The sequence below is a fragment of the Hyperolius riggenbachi genome, chromosome 5 (assembly GCF_040937935.1).
Source record: "Hyperolius riggenbachi isolate aHypRig1 chromosome 5, aHypRig1.pri, whole genome shotgun sequence".
NCBI lineage: Eukaryota > Metazoa > Chordata > Amphibia > Anura > Hyperoliidae > Hyperolius > Hyperolius riggenbachi.
In genome coordinates, this window is record NC_090650.1 from 240533596 (window position 1) to 240554291 (window position 20696).

At 43.1% G+C, this 20696-nt stretch overlaps 1 protein-coding gene across 1 annotated transcript in view; it reads right to left on the reverse strand.

The window, feature by feature from the left end:
* Positions 1-20696, reverse strand: part of LOC137518633 (cadherin-10-like) — a 612711-nt gene that overhangs the window by 202195 nt on the left and 389820 nt on the right. The window lies entirely within an intron of this gene.

The window sequence follows — 20696 nt, forward strand, 5'->3', positions numbered from 1 at the left end:
GCGCCATCTGCCGACAGGAATTTCCCCTCTACGGGTGTGTAGCACCTTTTGCTGGGTGCCTGCAAATATACGCTTGTGGAGGATTTCCGCCATATCAGCGCACGCGTTGTGCGCTGATCACGGAGAAAGTTCCACAATCGTTACAGTTTTACAAAGAGTAAGTGATAACATTTTAAATAATGTTTTAGTTAAATACGATAGATATGTTTAGTATGTTTGTAACCATTATTCGTCATATTTAGCTATTGCTCGGTTTATCAGATGGAAAATAGTGTTTTAGAAGTATTAAGTGTGAAAAATGATATATTATGATTTTGTTGTTGCGCAGTTTATTTGGTGGATAATAATGTTTTACAGAGTGTTAATAAAGAAAAAGTATATTACGATTTATTTGTTGATGGCTTTATATGTTGAAAATAATGATTTATGAAAAATGATTATTTAAATATTACATTACGATTTAACTCAAAACTATAAATAAGTATTTTATGTGTAAACGTTACTGGTTGCCGGTGAAGTTGGGAAACATTAATTATCATGGATGCAGTTTGAAAACATAAATTATCACGAGCGCCCTTTTTCCTGTTTGGCGCCTGTTAAATGATATTTAATATGGAAGTCAATGGCGGCGCCCTTTTTGTCCATCTGCCTCAAGAACCCAAATTTCCTGCTTCTAATTTCAGCAGCCTATAGCAGTTAAATTGTGGTAAAGAAAGGGTCAAGTGACTGTGCTTCTGACCAGGATTTGTTATGAGCTAATAGAGGAGTTTCTGCACAAATAGTTAGAAGATCTGCCCAAGTGTCTGCACAGGGCTCAGAAATATTTGTGCTTGGTGTGTAACTTAAAGATTGGGAGCAGACAGACTTTAAATTGACTTGGTTTTGTGAATGGAAGCACATTTCCAGGTGGCTACTTTCACTGTATACTTTCTGTACTGTCTGAACTAAACTGCCAAGGAGAAAATGTCACAGTGAAGAATATACTGAAGCCTTTATATGTTGTAACAATATTACTAGACTGTGAAAATCCTGCAGTTATTTGCTTTAACATTATTGCGATAGAATCGAATTGCATTGAATTCAATTTTGCCACATTTATCTAGAATGTAATTTTAAAGCAATTCAGCTGTAGGATTTTCTCTTCCTACAAACCTCTATGGTCTGGAATCTTTCTCTCTTAAAGGTCTCATGCAGGAGCAAAGAAGACACTGAAAGGAAATGAAACTTTCCACAGATCAACACGCAAGAGGAGAATTCATCCATTTAGGCATCAGCCTGTGCAAAGATATACTGGATTGGCTTAAATTGTCACTTATCTAGGATCATTACTCACATACATAATAAAAGAAAGTTTTTATTTTTCTATCACAATATATTTTAACTTTGAAGTGTACCCGAGGTGGCATGTAACATGGTGAGAAAACCATGTGTATGTACAGTGCAATACATTAATAACCAGGCTGTTTTACTTGTTGTATTTTGCTGCCTGAAAGAGTTCATTTCTAGGCAGAAGATACTTTATAAAAAAAAAGAGTTTCACTTACCTGGGGCTTCTGCCAGCCCCCTGCAGCCAACCCACTGCGCCTGCACAGCTCTGGCTGCACATGGCCTTGCTCATGTGGCCGTCCTGCACATGCACAGGGAGATAAATCTCTTCCTGCGCAGGCACAGAACGCCGACATGAGCGAGAGCAAGGATGCGTGGCCAGGGCCACTCAGAAGCAGTGGCAGTTGACTTGCAAGTTCTGTGTTACACAGAACCATTTTTATGTTATTGTTTTTTTTTTCCACTACCTGACTAAATCTGTCTTCATGTGCAAATGTCAGATGCTTGCCTAGGAGAACAGTGAAAGTATAAAGTATTCAAAATCTTCCCCTAGCCAATCATGATCTGCATGAAGTAGTTAGAGTCGAGCATGGTAGAGCACAGCTAATCTTTCTGTCTTAGGCAAAGAGATGACCTTGCCCACCATTTCCCTGTGCTCCACCAGAGAAGGAGGAGAAGATGGGTGAGGTCAGGTGCCAAGGCCAAAGTAATTATGTTGCTCTTAGCTTATCTCTTGTCATCTGCAAATGAAAATGTAATCATTGCCAGCTGAAGCTCTCTGAAGAATGTGTCTTTGCTCTGCCCCCTCCCCTCCCTCTGCTGGGAAGACACATCACCCTGACAACAACTGAGTCACTTCAGCAGAAATTGAGAGGGCAGAGTAAAGACACATGTCTGAGAGAGCTTCAGCCGGCAATGATTATATTTGCAAATGATCGGTGCTTCTTCTGCTTTCTGCAGTAAAAATAAAGGTTTTACACAAAGGGAATGTTTGGGAATGCTTTTGAAGGTTATTTTATGTAAGATTAGTTACTGAACATTTAGTTTCAGAAGTATAATCTCACTTTAATCACTACAGACCCTATTGCTATATATCAGGTGTTTTCTGCAGCTGTCAGGAGAGGAACCAATCAACACTCTTCAAATCATGAAATTGCTGGATCAATCAATCACAGTGAACGCATATGCAAGAGAAAAAAAAAATGCTATTTCAAGTCTGTTATCGCCTCACTCCTCTGTAATGTGAGAAGAGAAGTATGACACCACTAATATAAAAAAAAAAAAATAAAGGCCAGAACTCAAATTTTTATAGTAGCATTACTTAAATAGTTAAAGAAGATCTTCCTCCCTAATATTCACAGTGTTATATTGAGAAAAGAATAAATGTTTTAAAGAAAACCTGTACTGAAAAAAAGTTCCCCTGGGGGTACTCACCTCAGTAGGGGGAAGCCTCTGGACCCTATCAAGGCTTCCCCCATCCTTCTGTGTCCCACAGCGGTCTCGCTGCAGCCCCCAGACAATTTGTCGGCCTGTGCAATATTTACCTTTTCTGGCTCCTGTTGCGGCTCTTGTGACGAAGATAGGCGGAAATAGCCGATCTCTGTCATGTCCGCTGTACTGCGCAGGCACAGGAGACTTGCGCCTGCGCAGTAGAGCGGCCCGATGGACATTGGCTATTTTCGCCTATCTCTGTGGGAAGAGCAGATATTGCGCCTGCGCTGGAGCCAAGGAGGTAAATATTTACATCGCCGCCGCTCCGGCAGAATTTTCGCCGCTGCCGTGGGACCGAGGAGGACGGGGGGAGCGTCAATAGAATTCGGAGGCTTCCCCCACCCGAGGTGAGTACCCCCCAGGGGAGTTTTTTTTCATTACAGTTTTTCTTTACGATATCCAGAATGTTAGCATTGGATGTACGGTTGCCATACAAGACTCGCTTTTACCAACTGCTCCTCCTAATTTTAAAGGTGTGTACACAAACACTTTTGCATATAATAGCAATCAGGACTCAGTTGTTAGGATGACAATGCCATATAATGTGTACTGTTTCTATAGAAAGGGGAGCAGGGGCTTCAGTGGAGAGGCTTCCAGTGGCTAGGGTAAAATGGTAACAATGTGCTCCTTGTTGTTTAAAGATCTGGTGTGACAGATATTTAAATGACTTGCTTCCATAGCAATTGTGGCTAGTATTCCCCACCACACCGTCACAAGTATGGTCAGTATAATAATTTCCCTTCAACAGTTCTCCCTCCCCATATGCAGAGTAGCACAGAGGGGCAGATGTACCTTCTCCAGCACCAGCTACTCTCCTCAATTCTCCACTTTAGTCATTCACTGTGCTGCAGCATACCTCAGTTTGGCTCCCAATTCTTGTCATGTGTCATAGATTGGGAGCCTTACTCAGGAAGACAGAACAGTGAGGGTAACACCCAGTACCCAGGTATGTCATGTCTACTGTGCTACTGCTTCTGCCTCTGATGGTTCCCACTGCCCTGCTGGTGTTTTCTGTGCTCCCCTTCCCTGTGCACACAGTTAACTGCTCCCGCCAGTGCTATACTCCTCTTTAGGTCTGTCTGTGTCTGCTCTGCTCTTCTCCCCCCAGCAGCATCCAGTGAAGGTGTGGGAGGAAGAGCAGATATGGAAAACTAGAAGAGAAGGAGGATAGTGCCACTAAGAATACATAACATGACAATTGTTCCACTGCCAGCTGTGTAACACTGCCCCAGCCCCAGCCCCTCTATTATATATGCCTCTGTGGCCTTTCTGCAAATCTGGCCTAGATGGTCATGTGACTTGCTGCTGCTACACGTTATGTTATTCTTCCTGAAGTATAATGAAGTTTGTACATCATTGTAGTTGCATTCATACACTCACAGAAAGAGCTTTTGCTTCAAAGAAGCTGTTCAACAGCATGTGGAAATATAAGTGCAGTTATGCAAATAATGTAACTCACAAAACAAAATGTTAAAAAAATTGCTCTACAGTTGACAGAGCTTCTATTCTCTAAACTTCAGCACTAAGGTTTTGGATTATATGTCAGTGACTGGTTAAATACAACTGAGTGGGATTGAGTGACTGATATATACTCAGGATAACTGCAACTGAATAATTATGCAGCAACAAAGTAATTCCAAGTATCAAATAAAGTTCAGTTTAAGCAATGCATGTACTAATCATTTTGCATTATTTAGTGTATTGCCCTAAAACCAAAGTGGTGTGTGTGCAGTTTGCATGCGCGGCTAGCACGTCTCCCAGGGCTTTGTTTTCTGCAGTCAAAAACTCAGCATGGTGCTTGTTTTTAAATCATCTTTAACTGTTTAGGTTTTTTGATGTGAACTGAAGGTTAAAGACTGTGTAAAATATCAGTTAAAGAGTCAGCCCCTGCTTTTCTTTTATAAATTATTGCAGTGGGATAACGCTCCATGTTTTGTTTTGTTTTTTTCAATGGAAGGGGCTGTACTATGCATACATATTATTGCACCACAAATAGATATAGGCACAAGATAACAGCAATAGAATTCTAGAATACAACGGTATGAGAAATGTAGAATAGAATGGTAATTTTACTGGTATTCTATCATCCACTATAGCATACTATCAGTAATTTTACTGATACAGTATTTTACTATGTCCTAACCTAACCCTATTCTCTCTCCCTTCAGAAGGTACCTAACACAAAAACTCCACTGGAGGTTGGCTAACGCCTGGAGTGCCATTGGTCTGAAAGTGATCATCAAGATCACTGCAGCAGCACCAGTTCCCTGCTGCATCCCCCTGCTCTCTGTCTTGCCACAAGGTACATTTTCTATACCTCGTCCCCTGATGAAGCCCCACTTTCAACCGTAACCCACCATTTTCTGTCCCTATGTGCCAGTTTATGTCCCCCTGTGCCTTTTTCTGTCTCTCTGTGCCCCCTTCTGTCCCTCTGTGCCTCCTCCTGCTCCCCTGTGCCCTCTTTCTGTCCTCTAGTGTCTCATTATGTCCCCCTCTGCCTCCTTCTGTCCTCCTGTGCCTCTTCTGTCCCCTTGTATCTTCTGCTGTCCTCCTGTGCCTCCTTCTGTCCTCCTCTGCCACTTTCAGTTCCCCATGCCTCCTTTTGCCCCCAATTGTCACTCCTTCTGCCCACTCATTCTGTCTCCCTGTGCCTGTTGCTGTCCCCTTGTGCCTCCTTTTGTTCCCTATATGCCTCTTTTTCCTCATTGTGCCTCCTTCTGCCAGTGTGCCTCCTTATGTCCCCATTGTGCCTCCCTCTGCCCTCCTGTGCCACATTCAACCCTCCTGTGCCTTCTTCTGTCCCCCATTGTGCCTCCTTTAGTGTTCCTGTGCCACATTCAGTTCCCTGTACCACCTTCTGTTCCACTGTGCCCCATGTAGTCCCCCTGTGCCTCCTTTTGTACCCCTGTACGTCCTTCTGTTCCCCATTGTGCCTCCTGTCTCTATGTGCCACCTTTGCCCCGTTCCTCCCTCTGACCCATTTTGTGCCCAATTCTGTGCCCCTTTTTGCCTCTTTCTGTCCCACTGTGCCACCTGTGTCCCCATTTGTGCCCACTCTTGTCCCACTTTGTGCCTTCTTTTGCCTCCCTTTAATGTATTTTGTAATGAAGACTGTCTTGCTTGATAATCTGATCCTCCAATATGACGGACTAGATCCTTTAAATTGTTCTGTGGGATAACACAATGTCGGAACTTGTTCTGTGTGCAAAAAATTGCTTCTGATTTTTGAGGGACATAGTGGCAGCATGTTTTATATGACACATGGTTCATATCACATACAGTATAGGATATGTCATATAGTGTGTGTGTGTGTGTGTGCATGTGTGTGATTTTTTTTGAGAGGGGGTAACACAGGATTTCTTGCCTGAAGTGACAAAAAGTCTAGAAATGGCCCTGCAGACAGCTAACTGTAGGTGGGCATCTAAATTTAACCTCCATGCTTAACCCTTAAAGTCCACCGTAACTCTTGCACAGGACAGAAGGAAAACATGCACCCTTCAAAAATGCCACCTGTATGTATTTAGAGAGTTTAGCCTGTCTAATCCCCCCATCTGGGACTTATCACAAGTTATAATTTGATCCCTCAGCTATGTCAGCTGACTGCCAAGGCAGATAGGCTAATTTGAAAGCACAGGATTTTTACAATATGCTTGCTTCCATGAAAGCAGTAAGTAGATACATTGCAGATTTATTGCAGGATTTGTATCAGCTGTAACAAATAAATGTTTTAGGTGCACACTTAGCAAAAATGCAGGTGCTGCGGAAAACGTTGCTTTTTTGCCGCTAATGGAAGTCTATGGGCCAAGGAAATAAAATGCATATAAAAAACTCATGCATTTTCTATTCATTTTCAAACATGCACTTTTAAAAATGCAGGTTTTGTTGCATAATATTCAAAAACGCATCAAAAACGCACATAATGAAAGTCAATGGGAACGCAATGGTATGCGTTTTTAATGCATTTTCCATGCGTTTTTATATGCGTTTTTTCTTTAAAAATTGTTTTGTGATGCATTTCTGCTTCCTGCTGTCTTCCTAGTGATTAGCATAAAACGCAATTGAAAAACGCATACAAAATGCATATGGGTTTTGTATATGTGAAACCCAAACGCAAAATGCTTGAAAAACGCATCTGCAGAAAAAAAAAACTCTAATACAAATGCAGTAAAAATGCATTAAAATGCACACAAAAAAAATGTGCATGACAGAAAACGCAACCTTTTATGCTCTGTTATGTGTGCACCAAGCCTTTAGGTTATTATGCTGCTCCGTATCTTTTAGAGCAGTTAAACTTAGCAGTTCTAAGTTCAGGTCTGCTTTAAGACCCCCCCCCCCTCTCATGCTCAAATTATGGCCATCCACAGCTGCTATTTGAAGTGGGTGGTCCCTGCGCCCACTGTTTTTTATCAGCACAACAGGAGTCAAGATTTGCGTGTATGCTTGTTACGCCAGGCTTCTATCTTTAGAACAGGAGGTGAAAATGGCAACTTTGCAGCTAGTTTGAAACTACCTGTAACTGTGTTTCATATCTGATATTACTGACTAAAACCTACTGAAAACAAATACAAGATTATGCTCTCTAACACCAACTGCAGCTTACATATTATGCCATTTCACCATGCTTAGATAACCCATGTTTAGAGGAGCAGGGATCTGATTTCATCTCTCCTGAGCTATTCAGGAATGACCATCAAGTTAAAGCATAATGTGACACTGGGGGGTCTGACTAGGACTACACCTTAAAGGAGTCATCAGGGGATATAACGAAAATAAGTGCTACTTACCCGGGGCTTCTTCCAGCCCCAAGCTCCCAGCATGTCCCTCGCTGCAGCTCTGCGGTGAACCATTTGCCTGTGAAGCTTCCCGGTCCCCGTCGATGACGTTAGGCCGACCTAAAGGTCGGCCTGTACTGCGGGAGGTCACCTGTACTGCACCTGCATGAGCGGCACTGTCAATCACCACCACGACCACGTGGACCGGAGTGTACTGGACTTGGAGGCAGCGGCGGCAAATGGCTGACGGCGGAGCTGCAGCGAGGGACATGCTGGGAGCTTGGGGCTGGATGAAGCACTGAGTAAGTAGCACTTATTTTCGTCATATCCCCTGATGACTCCTTTAACATGCAGCCATCCTCCACCTTAGCGTATCTGCAGTTCCCAGCAGGGGAGCAGACAGGAAGAGGGAGGAAAGCTGGTATTATGTTTGTACCTCAGACTAGCCAGGTGGATTGTTTCTGTGAAAGAGAGAGCAGCTCAGGATCCTGTGGTGAGTCCATCATACCTGCCATTCAGCCAGGAACCAGAGAGGAATCCTGAGGGTCCTGAGGCTCTGGACTGTGTACTGCTGTATTCCTCTTTCAGCTAGTTGTGTGGACTTGTTAGGCTAATACTGGATGTTGTAACTGATGAGAACTGCACCACTAATGGGAATGCTGAGATCTGTTGTGCAACCATTGGACTTCTGCTATTTGTAGCAGAGCTACTGGGACTGCGGGACTTGCGCTTCTTTCCTTGTAAAGCTGGGAATTGTAGCTCCTTGGCAGAGGTAATCTTTAGCATTCACACATGGATTGTGTAGCAATTAGGGATGATCAATTAGATATAAATCATTTCTCTTTGCATTCAAATTTAATGTAAATGATATGCAGTATACAATTGGACCAATCATAATAACTTCTTGTCTGCATACCATTTACATAAAATTTGAATGGAAGGAGAAATTATTTGCATCTCATTGATCATCCTTAGTAGCAAAATCATGGACCTTTTGGTTAAAGAGACTCTGAAGCGAGTCTCAATTTTCTTTTTTAACCTATAGTAATGTTAAGCCCCATAAGCACAGCTAAACCACCGCTATCCAGTGGCAAAACGAAGGGTTCATACCCCCCAAATCCCCTCTCCTGTGTCGGGGGAGCACTTCCTGATTGAGGCAGAGCCACAGCCATAAGCTCTGCCTCAAGCGCGTCAATCCCCGCTGATCGCCGCCTCTCCTCCGCCCCTCTCATCTGCCTTCACAGAGACGGGCGGGGGAGAGGTGGAGATCCGTGTGGCAAATGATGCGCATGGAGGCAGAGCTACAGCTCATAGCTCTGCCTCCAGGAAGAGCAAAATCCATGACCAAGAAAGTTGTGGATTTTGCTGGGGGATTTGGGGGGTATTAACCCCTCATTTTGCCATGGGATAGCGGCGGTTTAGCTGTGCTTATGGGGCCTAACATTAATACAGGTTAGAAAAGAGAATTGAGACTCGCTTCAGAGTCTCTTTAAAGAGTAACTGTTAGCCCCCAAATTGAAATTTAAAACACTATTGCAATGTTTTATTTATTATATAAGTGAGCCAAAAAGCCAATGTACAAGTTAAAAATCAATCTAATTTTGTTACTATGTAACCTTTTCCCCCAGCTCCGGACGCAAGCCGCATATCAGATGCTATAGCATGCAGAGCATGCCTATGTCTGGCCGACCCCCCTCTCCCCCCCAGGACCAGGTGCCAATATATTCTCCCCACCGCAGCTGACCGCTCTGACACGGAGACAGAGCGGCAGCACTTCCAGAGCAGCACCGCAGAGCAGCCGCCGCCGAGTCACATGTGAGAGAATCACATGTGAGAGAGATGCACGGTGCTGGCTGCTCTGCGGTGCTGCTCTGGAAGTGCTGCCGCTCTCTCTCCGTGTCAGAGCGGTCAGCTGCGGTGGGGAGAATATATTGGCACCTGGTCCTGGGGGGGAGAGGGGGGTCGGCCAGACATAGGCATGCTCTGCATGCTACAGTATCTGATATGCGGCTTGCGTCCGGAGCTGGGGGAAAAGGTTAGATAGTAACAAAATTAGATTGATTTTTAACTTGTACATTGGCTTTTTGGCTCACTTATATAATAAATAAAACATTGCAATAGTGTTTTAAATTTCAATTTGGGGGCTAACAGTTACTCTTTAAATTGTGTGCCCAATAAATGCCCTGCCAGTCGGGTTCTGTTTAGTCTGCCACTGTACACTGTGTCTCTTAGTTCTATTGTCTCAACTGTCACACTTAGTTAAAAGTTAGTGGAGAGCAGAAGGGGGAAGCATAGTATCCCATAGAGTAGACATCCTCTGTCCTATTACAGTAGGACAATGTCTTAGTAGCTGTTTAATTGGCTTTTGAAACCCTAGATACAGGCCAAACACAGGGGCATAACAATAGACCTGGCAAGAGATGCAGCCACAAGGGGGCCCAGAAGCCGTGGGGGAGAAAGTTCTTTTCCCTGTTCTGAAACACTGACAACTAAGGGCACGGAGAGAGAAAAAAATGTTCTGCTCTCTGCGCAATTGTTCTAATAACTACATCTGCTCAGCCACTGATAAGGAATCATACAACTATTTGTAGACAGTCCCTATTCAGTGTGCAGCAGGGTCTTGTGTACAGCACTGCTCTACCCCCAGCCTTTCTACCCCTCCCTAAGTGCTGTGTACTGTAGTGAAGCTTGAGGAGTCTGGGCAATGAGAGAAAAAGATTTCTGCTCTCTGAATAATTGTTCTAATGATTGCATATGCTCAGCCACTGATAAGGAATCATAAAAAGTTTTGTAGACAAAGATTTGTAGACAGTCCCTATTCAGTGTACAGCAGGCTCTTGTGTGCAGCACCCAGCCCCAAACCTCTCTACCCCTCCCCAAGTGCTCTGTACTATAGTGATGCATATAGAGTGATGCATATAGAGTGCACCTGTGTGTAATATAATGTCAGTACAAATACAGCTGCTCTGTGACGGACTCAGAGGTTGTCTAAGAGAATATTGGGAGCAACAAAACCATGAAGTCCAAGGAACACACTAGACAGGTCAGGGATAAAGTTATTGAGAAATTTAAAGCAGGTTTAAGCTACAAAAAGATTTCCAAAGCCTTGAACATCCCATGGAGCACTGTTCAAGCGATCATTCAGAAATGGAAGGCGTATGGCACAACTGTAAACCTACCAAGACAAGGTCATGTACCTAAACTCACAGGCCGAACAAGGAGAGCGCTGATCAGAAATGCAGTCAAGAGGCCCATGGTGACTCTGGATGAGCTGCAGAGATCTACAGCTCAGGTGGGGAAATCTGTCCATAGGACAACTATTAGTCGTGCACTGCACAAAGTTGGCTCTTATGGAAGAGTGACAAGAAGAAAGCCATTGTTAACAGAAAAGCATAAGAAGTCTCATTTGCAGTTTGCCACATGCCATGTGGGGGACACAGCAAACATGTGGAAGAAGGTGCTCTGCTCGGATGAGACCAAAATGGAACTTTTTGGCCAAAATGCAAAACACTATGTGTGGCAGAAAACTAACACTGCACATCACTCAGAACACACCATCCCCACTGTCAAATATGGTGGTGGCAGCATCATGCTATGGGGGTGCTTCTCTTCAGCAGGGACAGGGAAGCTGGTCAAAGTTAATGGGAAGATGTATGGAGCCAAATACAGGGCAATCTTGGAAGAAAACCTCTTGGAGTCTGCAATAGATTTGAGACTGGTTTGGGCTTCCAGCAGGACAACGACCCTAAACATAAAGCCCGGACAACAATGGAATGGTTTAAAACAAAACATATCCCTGTGTTAGAATGGCCCAGTCAAAGTCCATATCTAAATCCAATCAAGAATCTGTGGCAAGATCTGAAAACTGCTTTTCACAAACGCTGTCCATCTAATCTGACTGAGCTGGAGCTGTTTTGCAAGGAAGAATTGCAAAGATTTCAGTCTCTAGATGTGCAAAGCTGGTAGAGACATACCATAAAAGACTGGCAGCTGTAATTGCAGCAAAAGGTGGTTCTACAAAGTATTGACTCATGGGGCTGAATAATTACGCACACCCCACTTTGCAGTTATTGATTTGTAAAAAATGTTTGAAATAATGTGTGATTTTCGTTCCACTTCTCACGTGTACACCACTTTGTATTGGTCTTTCACATGGCATTCCAATAAAATTGATTCATGTTTGAGGCAGTAATGTGACAAAATGTGGAAAACTTCAAGGGGGCCCAATACTTTTGCAAGCCACTGTATATCTGTAAAGCCTGGTGCACACCAGAGGAGTTTTTCTGAGCGTTTTGAGTTTTTAAATCTGCTGCTTATGTTATCCTATGTGTCTGTGCAAACTGGAGCAATGAGGTTTTGTAAAAAAAACCCATAGCATTACATTGGGAAGAGCTTTTGAAACCTCTAAAAGCTCTTCCCAATGTAATGCTATGTTTTTTTTTTACAAAACCTCATTGCTCCAGTGTGCACAGACACATAGGATAACATTAGCAGCAGATTTAAAAACTCAAAACGCTCAGAAAAACTCCTCTGGTGTGCACCAGGCCGAAGAGGCTACTGCAATTTATTTATAGTTATTTTTAATTCAATATCTCTATAACAACTACTACTGTCAGTGCCTGTCAAATTCCTACATCAGCACACCTCATTTTGCTTTATGATGTACTTATTAGGTGATCACCTGATGCAAGTCTTATTAAGAGAGGAAGAAAAGTATAACAAAACCCTGCTTTAATCAACAGTCTCCTCTTGCAATGTGACCATTTAGATGACTATCACTGCTAGAAGTACTTCTCAGGTCATTTGAAATGTAAAAATAGCTAGTTTTGACCATGCCAAAAGGAAGTACACAAAAACAAGGTCAATAAACAGGCGTGCATGGAGAAAACAGAGCCACAACAAGGAAGAGCGCAAAATGAAACAGCACTGAAAGGAATGTCCCCAAACTCATTTGAATGTTACTTAAAGCCAGTGGTTACCTATTTAAAAATCAAAAAGTCAGATACTCACCTAATGAGAGGGAAGGCTCGGTCCTAATGAGCCTTCTCTCTCCTCTCCCGGTGCCCTCGGTGCTGCGCTGGCTCCCCCGTTCGCGTCCGCTGCTGCAGGGACTTTGGAGGTCTTCGGGAGCCCTCAGGCTTCCGAAGACGGGCCTCTCCATACTACGCACGCGCGAGTGTGTCATAGAGGGCGCTCGCGCATGCGTAGTATGGAGCGGCCCGTCTTTGGGAGCCCGAGTGCTCCCGAAGGCTTCCGAAAGCTCCCTTCGGCTGCGGAAGTGGCAGTATTTGACCGAACTGGCCGAATACTGTCACAGGGGATCCTGCGCGGGACCGGGCACCGGGAGAGGAGAGGGAAGGCTCATTAGGACCTCTCCTTAGGTGAGTATCTGACTTTTTGATTTTTAAATAGGTAAACATTCACTTTAAAGAGGAGATGTCGGTCACACTATCTCAGAAAAAAACACATAAATAAGTGGATACATACTTGCTCTACTTACATAATATATATATTGCGCTGTCCACATTTTGATTTTAGTGATTTTTCAACAGTATATTTTGAAGCTAATCCTGATGTAATTTCCTCCCTTACTTTCCTCTGCCTGATTGTGTATGCATTGTTCCCCCTTCACTATAGAAAGTGCATTGTCTCAGCATGAAAAAATATTTGCCATTCAGAATGGAACAGAGGTGTGGAAGGGGAAAACAGGAGGGAAAGAGGCTTCAGCCATTCAGGCTGCATTAGTTAAGTCTGAAGGGAAGTAGAGAAGCAAAAAAGGACAACCCAGCATGCCCTGCAACTTCCTTTTTTGTGTACCAAATTCTGTGTGTACCAAATAAGAGTCAGGAAAACTGGAGAATGATCATTTATCAACAAGAAAAGTAATAGTGATTTTAACTTTTGGATTGCCTGGTTAGTATCCATAGTTGTTTACCAGAATAAAAAAATACCAAAAATAAATAATTGAATTTTGATTTTATGCCTGATAGTTACACTTTAAAAACAATAAGCAGACATCGGGTGACTTTCACACACAGTGGAAAACTGAGACTAGGGTAAGAAGGGAAAACACATTCAAGTGTGCACTAGCCAATTGATTAACATTGGTTCTCAGTTTACCTGGCAGAAAGCGAGGGAGTGAGGGGGCAAGAACCCCATTTAAAAACAGGCTACTACATGCAGTGAAGAAGCCATGCAAAACCAGGCTACTACAGGCAGGGGTGAAGCCATGCAAAGCCAGATTAATAGAATTGATCAATAAGAAGCAAAGAAAAGTAAGGCTGAGATTTGTTTAAGACTACAAGGAGGTATGAATTAAGGTCATCTTCTCTGATGAGTCTAATTTTCAGCTCTGCTCAATGCCTTGCCATCGTATTCTTAAAAGCTTCAAACAGAGGTCAGCAGATAGGGTTCCAAGTGCTGCCACCATCCAAGACCACGACCCACATGCTACACCACAGGGGGGCAGAGTGACTACTACCATAAATAAACACAGAAAAGCAGTGGCGTATCTAGGGCATTTGGCACCCGGTGCTGGGTATTAAAAGGCACACCCCCCCCCCTAAAAAATGGGCGTGGCCACAAGCTGCGGCGTGCTTCGCTGCAAAAAATGGGCGTGGTCATGACCGGATGAGGGCAGAGCTAACTGTAATTTAAAGTATTAGCTAGTATAGTTGCCCCAGTATAGCTAGTATAGTTGCCCCCAGTGAAACTAGTTGCCCCCAATAAAGTTAGTATAGTTGCCCCCAGTATAGCTAGTTTAGTTGCCCCCAGTATAGCTAGTATAGTTGCCCCAGTATAGCTAGTATAGTTGCCCCAGTATAGCTTGTATAGTTGCCCCCAGTATAGCTAGTATAGCTGCCCCCAGTATAGCTAGTTTAGTTGCCCCCAGTATAGCTAGTTTAGTTGACCCCAGTACAGCTAGTATAACTGCCCCCAGTATAGCTAGTATAGCTGCCCCCAGTATAGCTAGTATAGCTGCCCCAGTATAGCTAGTATAGCTGCCCCCAGTATAGCTAGTATAGTTGCCCCAGTATAGCTAGTATAGCTGCCCCCAGTATAGCTAGTATAGCTGCCCCCAGTATAGCTAGTATAGTTGCCCCAGTATAGCTAGTATAGCTGCCCCCAGTATAGCTAGTATAGCTGCCCCAGTATAGCTAGTATAGCTGCCCCAGTATAGCTAGTATAGCTGCCCCCAGGATAGCTAGTTTAGTTGCCCCCAGTATAGCTAGTTTAGTTGCCTCCAGTATGGCTAGTATAGTTGCCCCCAGTATAGCTAGTTTAGTTGCCCCCAGTATAGCTAGTTTAGTTGCCCCCAGTATAGCTAGTATAGCTGCACCCAGTATAGCTAGTATAGTTGCCCCCAGTATAGCTAGTACAGTTGCCCCAGTATAGATGCCTCAGGAGGGGGGAAGCAGTGCTAGAAGGAGGGGCAGTGGGGGCAGAGGTGGGGAGAGGGGAAATATCCCCCCCCCTCCCTCACCTGGGACCCCTCCTTCCGCCTCTCTCCCCCTCCATAGATTAGCGGTGGCAAGTGCAGGCTCGGCGGCGGGGAGACATGCGCAGAATTACTCACCACTTCTGTGTTCCAAGCGCTGGCAGCGTCATGTCGTCACAAATCTCCGCCTTCAATTCCGCCCACTGTGCTTCCGCTAATCAGGCGGCTTTGAAGGCGGAGATCTGTGACGACATGACGCTGCCAGCGCTTGGATCGCGGAAGTGGTGGGTAATTCTCCGCTTGTCTCCCCGCCGCCGAGCCCGCACTTGCCACCGCTAATCTATGGAGGGGGAGAGAGTCAGAAGGAGGGGTCCCATGTGAGGGAGGGGGGGATATTTCCCCCCTCCCCACCGCTGCCCCCACTGCTCCTCCTTCTAGTGCTGCTTCCCCCTCCTGCTCTGCTGCTGTGGGGGGTGGTGGCGATACCCCCTAGCTGTCTGTCACCCGGTGCGCTATGCCTCCCTGCGTCCTACAGTAGGAACGCCACTGCAGAAAAGTAATTTTCTGACTGGCTTTACCCTGCAGACCATTTAAATAGCCAGGTGCTGCTTGGTGAGCAGTGATGCTTGATACCCCCAATCACAATTTCGAGTAAATCCGGCCACGGCAGAATCGAAATCCTGATATGCTGTAATCGTGATCCGGATTTGAATTGGAGCTCCAAATTTCGACACGTATTTTAGCCATGATTACATGTAAAATCCGTGATCATGGCCATGTTCACGGATTTGACTTTAACGTTAGCAAAGTCCCCATACATGCTACAATCACCAAAATTGCATGGATTATAAAGATGATCAGTGGCTACAACTTAATTCAAAAAGAACTTTTAGTTTTTGAGAAAATCGATTTTAAAAAGACTCTTTAACAAAAATATCAGCCTTATTTCTTCTATTCTATAAGTTCCTATACCTGTTCTAATGTGGTCTGGATTACTGCAGCCTTTTCTAGTTGCACTGTCTCTGTAATATATCTAATCGTCTTTTCTGCATGCCCCCTGCACGCCCTCTCCAGGCTCTGTGTGTGTGCTTTGTTTATTATTCTCAGTTTCACCTTGTCTGTATGTTGGGCTAATATGTTGTCTTTCTAATAAGAAATTTTCCCTTTTGGGGCTATTTTCCCTTTTGGGGCTAATTGGACCATGCCTTGTGGGGGTTTTTTCGCCTTCCTCTGAATCAACAGGGATATGTGAGGGAGCAGGCTGGAGTTGTACTTTGTACTGGCTGAACTTGATGGACATATGTCTTTTTTCAACCAAAATAAGTATGTAACTATGTAACTAGAGTGCGGAAAATTCACTATGTAATAAAAACCTGCAGTACTGTATACTGTAACATGTTATATATATATATATATATATATATATATATATATATATATATATATACTATTTTCCTTTTAAACTTTAAAATCGACTTTCCCCTTGTTCCCCCTGTTCTACTTAACAAATCCTGCAAATTTGGTGTTTACATCATGTAAGGGTCAGCAAAAACTCGGTATACAGAGGCGCCAGAGTAGAGTAAAACGTTTTAAAAACCGCTTAAAAGGAGAGGGGGATGTTAAGGTGGACTCACCTCCCTCTTACAAAAAAAGAAAACTCACTTGAGTCTCAATAAAATAGAATTGTCAAGTAATTTATTCAACTCCACAAATGCAACGCGTTTCGCGGGCGTGACCCCGCTTCCTCAGGCAAAAATGGGAGCACAACTCAGTGGGTCAAGCAATAAGTTTGAGTGCTCAAACTTATTGCTTGACCCACTGAGTTGTGCTCCCATTTTTGCGAAACGCGTTGCATTTGTGGAGTTGAATAAATTACTTGACAATTCTATTTTATTGAGACTCAAGTGAGTTTTCTTTTTTTGTAAGAGGGAGGTGAGTCCACCTTAACATCCCCCTCTCCTTTTAAGCGGTTTTTAAAACGTTTTACTCTACTCTGGCGCCTCTGTATACCGAGTTTTTGCTGATCTTCTAGTCCACCCTGGGTGGAGGGGTGCATCCCCATCTACTATCTACAGAGAGCGACTTCTTAACCTGAGTGGGGTCAGGTCCTAATGCTCCCCACCTGCATTTAAAGTGGTTGCCTATTGGTAACCCGTGTTTGTGAGTATATATATATACATAAAATTGTATTGAACTCTTCATTTTACCTGACAATACTGCACCATATTGGGCTCTCGATACTCTTTTTGTTTTTAAGCACATCATGTAAGGGGGCTTTGCTATTAACTGCTAAAGTTGGCAGGTTTTTAGGTAATAATCACGGCTTTGATCACGGCTAAATCTGTGGTCAAGAGCCGAATTTGGACCATGATCATGAATGCATTTGGAATTGAATCCGTGATCGAGAGGCGATCACGAATTCGGAATCCGAACCTCGTGATCAGGAAAAACAGCTCGTGATCACGGATTACCCATGATCACAAGGCCGTGGAGAGCAACACTATTGGTGAGTAAGCATTTGCCTCTCCTCGTGTTTGCATCTTATTCTTAGACAGGCCTGGAGAAGTCTAAAAGCCACAGTGTTTTGCACTGTAAAACACGGAGGCAGGTCAGTGATAACTGGAGGTTCTTTAGCAAGGTAGAAGTGTCTTTGTGAAGGATTCATGAACCATGCCACATAAAAGGCTATCCAAGAAAAGTATTTGCTTCCTTTTGCTAAGACTATGTTCCCGAACTCACATGATTGGCATTTTCAGCAGGACAAATCTCCATGCCACAAAGCTGGGGAAAAATATCTAGATGGGGAATAACCAAATCAAGATTCTCTCTTGGCCAGCCCAATCTCCATATATCAACCCTGCTGAAAACCTCTGGACTGACTTCAAAAAGATGAGCGCAAGTTGTCAAACAAAGCTGTTTGATTTCTTTGTAGAAAGAGTGGGATGAAGTTACGCAACAGCAATATGGAAAACTGGTGAAGAGTTTGCCAAAATGCATGAAAGTTGTGATTGAAGATTGGGGTTATTCCACTTAAAGCCTGAGACCCACTAGCAATGCTTTTCTAAGCGAGTGTAAAAACTGGCATCAATGTAAACCCCTATCCAGTCTATCCACACCTAAAATAAAGTATTTGTCCAGAGTTACACCTTTAAAGTAAGACTGTACTGTATTAGACAATGGTAAAATCAAACTTATTTAATAGAAAAACAAAACACTTAAACAGTTCTAAGTGTCCATAAAACTACACCTAAGGAGAACTAAAACACCATAAATAAATGTCTTAATTATGTATTTTGTCCATGATAAGAATAGCTGATTAGTTAGCCTGACTTGGGCTAATATGTTGTCTTTCTAATAAGAAATACTATTTGCGGGCAAAATAATATTGCTTGTATACATTGTGATGATTGTTGCACAAAATATGTATACACAGGCAGAGATGTTATATAGGTAATCCGTTTTAAGAACTTTGTAGAAATTATTAGTTAATCAAGAAATCCATCTTAACAGCAGATCCCTGCTAGGTTTTGTGATAATGGTAAGGCTGAAGACCAGCTGTGATCTATTATACTGATCTTCCTTATATTATGGCTTATTAATTCATTGTTTGTTGAAAAAAAGAGAAACACAAACAAAAAAAAACACACACAAAAAAAAAAACTTATTAAAACCTGTAAATTCTAAAGCTTTGATATGTTTGATTTTATGTATTCCAGATTAAAAATAACAAGAGTATGACATATACAGTGTATACATATATCATTGTTAGTGCTAACTGTAAGATCTTTGCAGAATGAGTTCAGTTTATCCTCTGCCAGATCCATTGTATTCTCTATTAGTAAAAACAGTGTGGTGTCCTACAACACTGCTATAGTAGCTATATCTATACAGTCCATGTCTGAGAAGGAAAAGTGACATATACAGTATAAATATAATACATAATATCAAAGTCAAACATTCTTCCTGCCTGTAAAATGTACATTTTCCTTTAAAGTGAAAGTCCAGCCATTTTATTTATTTATTTATTTTTGTCTGGGCTGTTCATTAATATGTCATTAACACAACAAACATATGAAAGAGCCCTTACTTGGACAAAAGCTTAAAATACATTTTTATTTCGCCACTGAAAAATAGAGAAGAAATGAGATTACAGTTAGAATAAGTTTGAGCTGAATGCAATGTGAAGTGCATGGGTTTCAACAATAGTGTCTTCTGGTAACACTGAGTGATTGTATTACATCGCAAACAGTGTGAGTGCATTCTAAGACTGTAAGGATTCATATGTTTTAATAGTAAGTGTGTGAAGAATCATTTGTGTGAAAATGAATGAGCCAATAGTGGAGTGTCCTCATATTTGTGCATGCAGTCACACACTTACTCCCTCTGGCAGGGCCACTAGTAGCCAGTAAGAATTTGTATAATAAGTTTGTAGTCCAGTGTTCAATAAGAAACGGTGTTAGGGCCCTTTTCCACTAGCAATCGCAATCACAAATCACAAACGCCAGTGATTACGATTGCGATTTTTCATTAATTCTGTTATGCGATTGCGATTTGCGATTTTCATTTGCATTGCATTATCATTGTAAAAATCGCTCCAGCAAGCGATTGCGATTTGCGATTAGCGATTTCCAAATCGAATCACTGTAGTGGAAAATACTTCTCATGATTTCTATGATAAAGTAACAACCCTAGTGATTTAAAAATCACTAGCGATTTGCGATTTTGCGATTCAGCAATCGCAATCGCTCTAGTGGAAAAGGCCAATCGCAGCTGATTGGACCCTGATTCAATAAAATTCTAGACTTTTATCAGTGTTCCCTTGACTATGACGCCATTTAGTTACCTGCATGGTACTCTGCTTGGTGTGATAATTATGGATTGCCTTTATAAATGACCTTACCTTGACCTTTGACCTTATATTGTTTGTCTCCTACACCGACACCTGCTCGTGTACCCTGCCCTGCCCTGCCCTTGTATATCTATTCGGTATTGTGATTGCCTGATCTCCTGTGTATGACATTGGCCAGTATTGGACTTCTTCTGCTTAAAGGACAACTGTAGTGAGAGGAATATGGAGGCTGCCATATTTATTTCCTCTTAAACAATACCAGTTGCCTGGTAGCCCTGCTATTTGACTGCAGTAGTGTCTGAATAACACCAGAAACAACCATGCAGCTAATCTAGTCAGATCTGACAATACTTTTAGAAAACCTGATCTGCTGGTCTCATCCACTTCTTCCCTCTCGCGCTCGCATTGGCTCCAAGGACGGTGAGTAATGCCCGCAGCTGCTGCAGCTTCATTACATCTTCTCTGGGAAGCAGAGGAGAGTACAGGACATCAGAAGAGGACAACACGGAGGGGACCAGCAGCCACCGCATCGGGCAACCTCGGGTCACGTGAATAATACCCGCGGCTACTCCTGCTCATTATCAGATACAAGGACACTGCACTGGGGACAATACAGGGAGTCCCCAACATCACAGCAGGTCGGCGGCTCCTATCGGCAGGCGATCATATGACTCCCTGTATTCCGACTATAAGACGCAGGGACTTTTTACCCCCACTTTTGGGGAAGAAAAAGTATGCTTATAGTCCGGAAAATACGGTATCGGACGCCATTTCTTCTGCTTTGGGCACCATATAAATGCATCAGAGTCTATGATGGCGC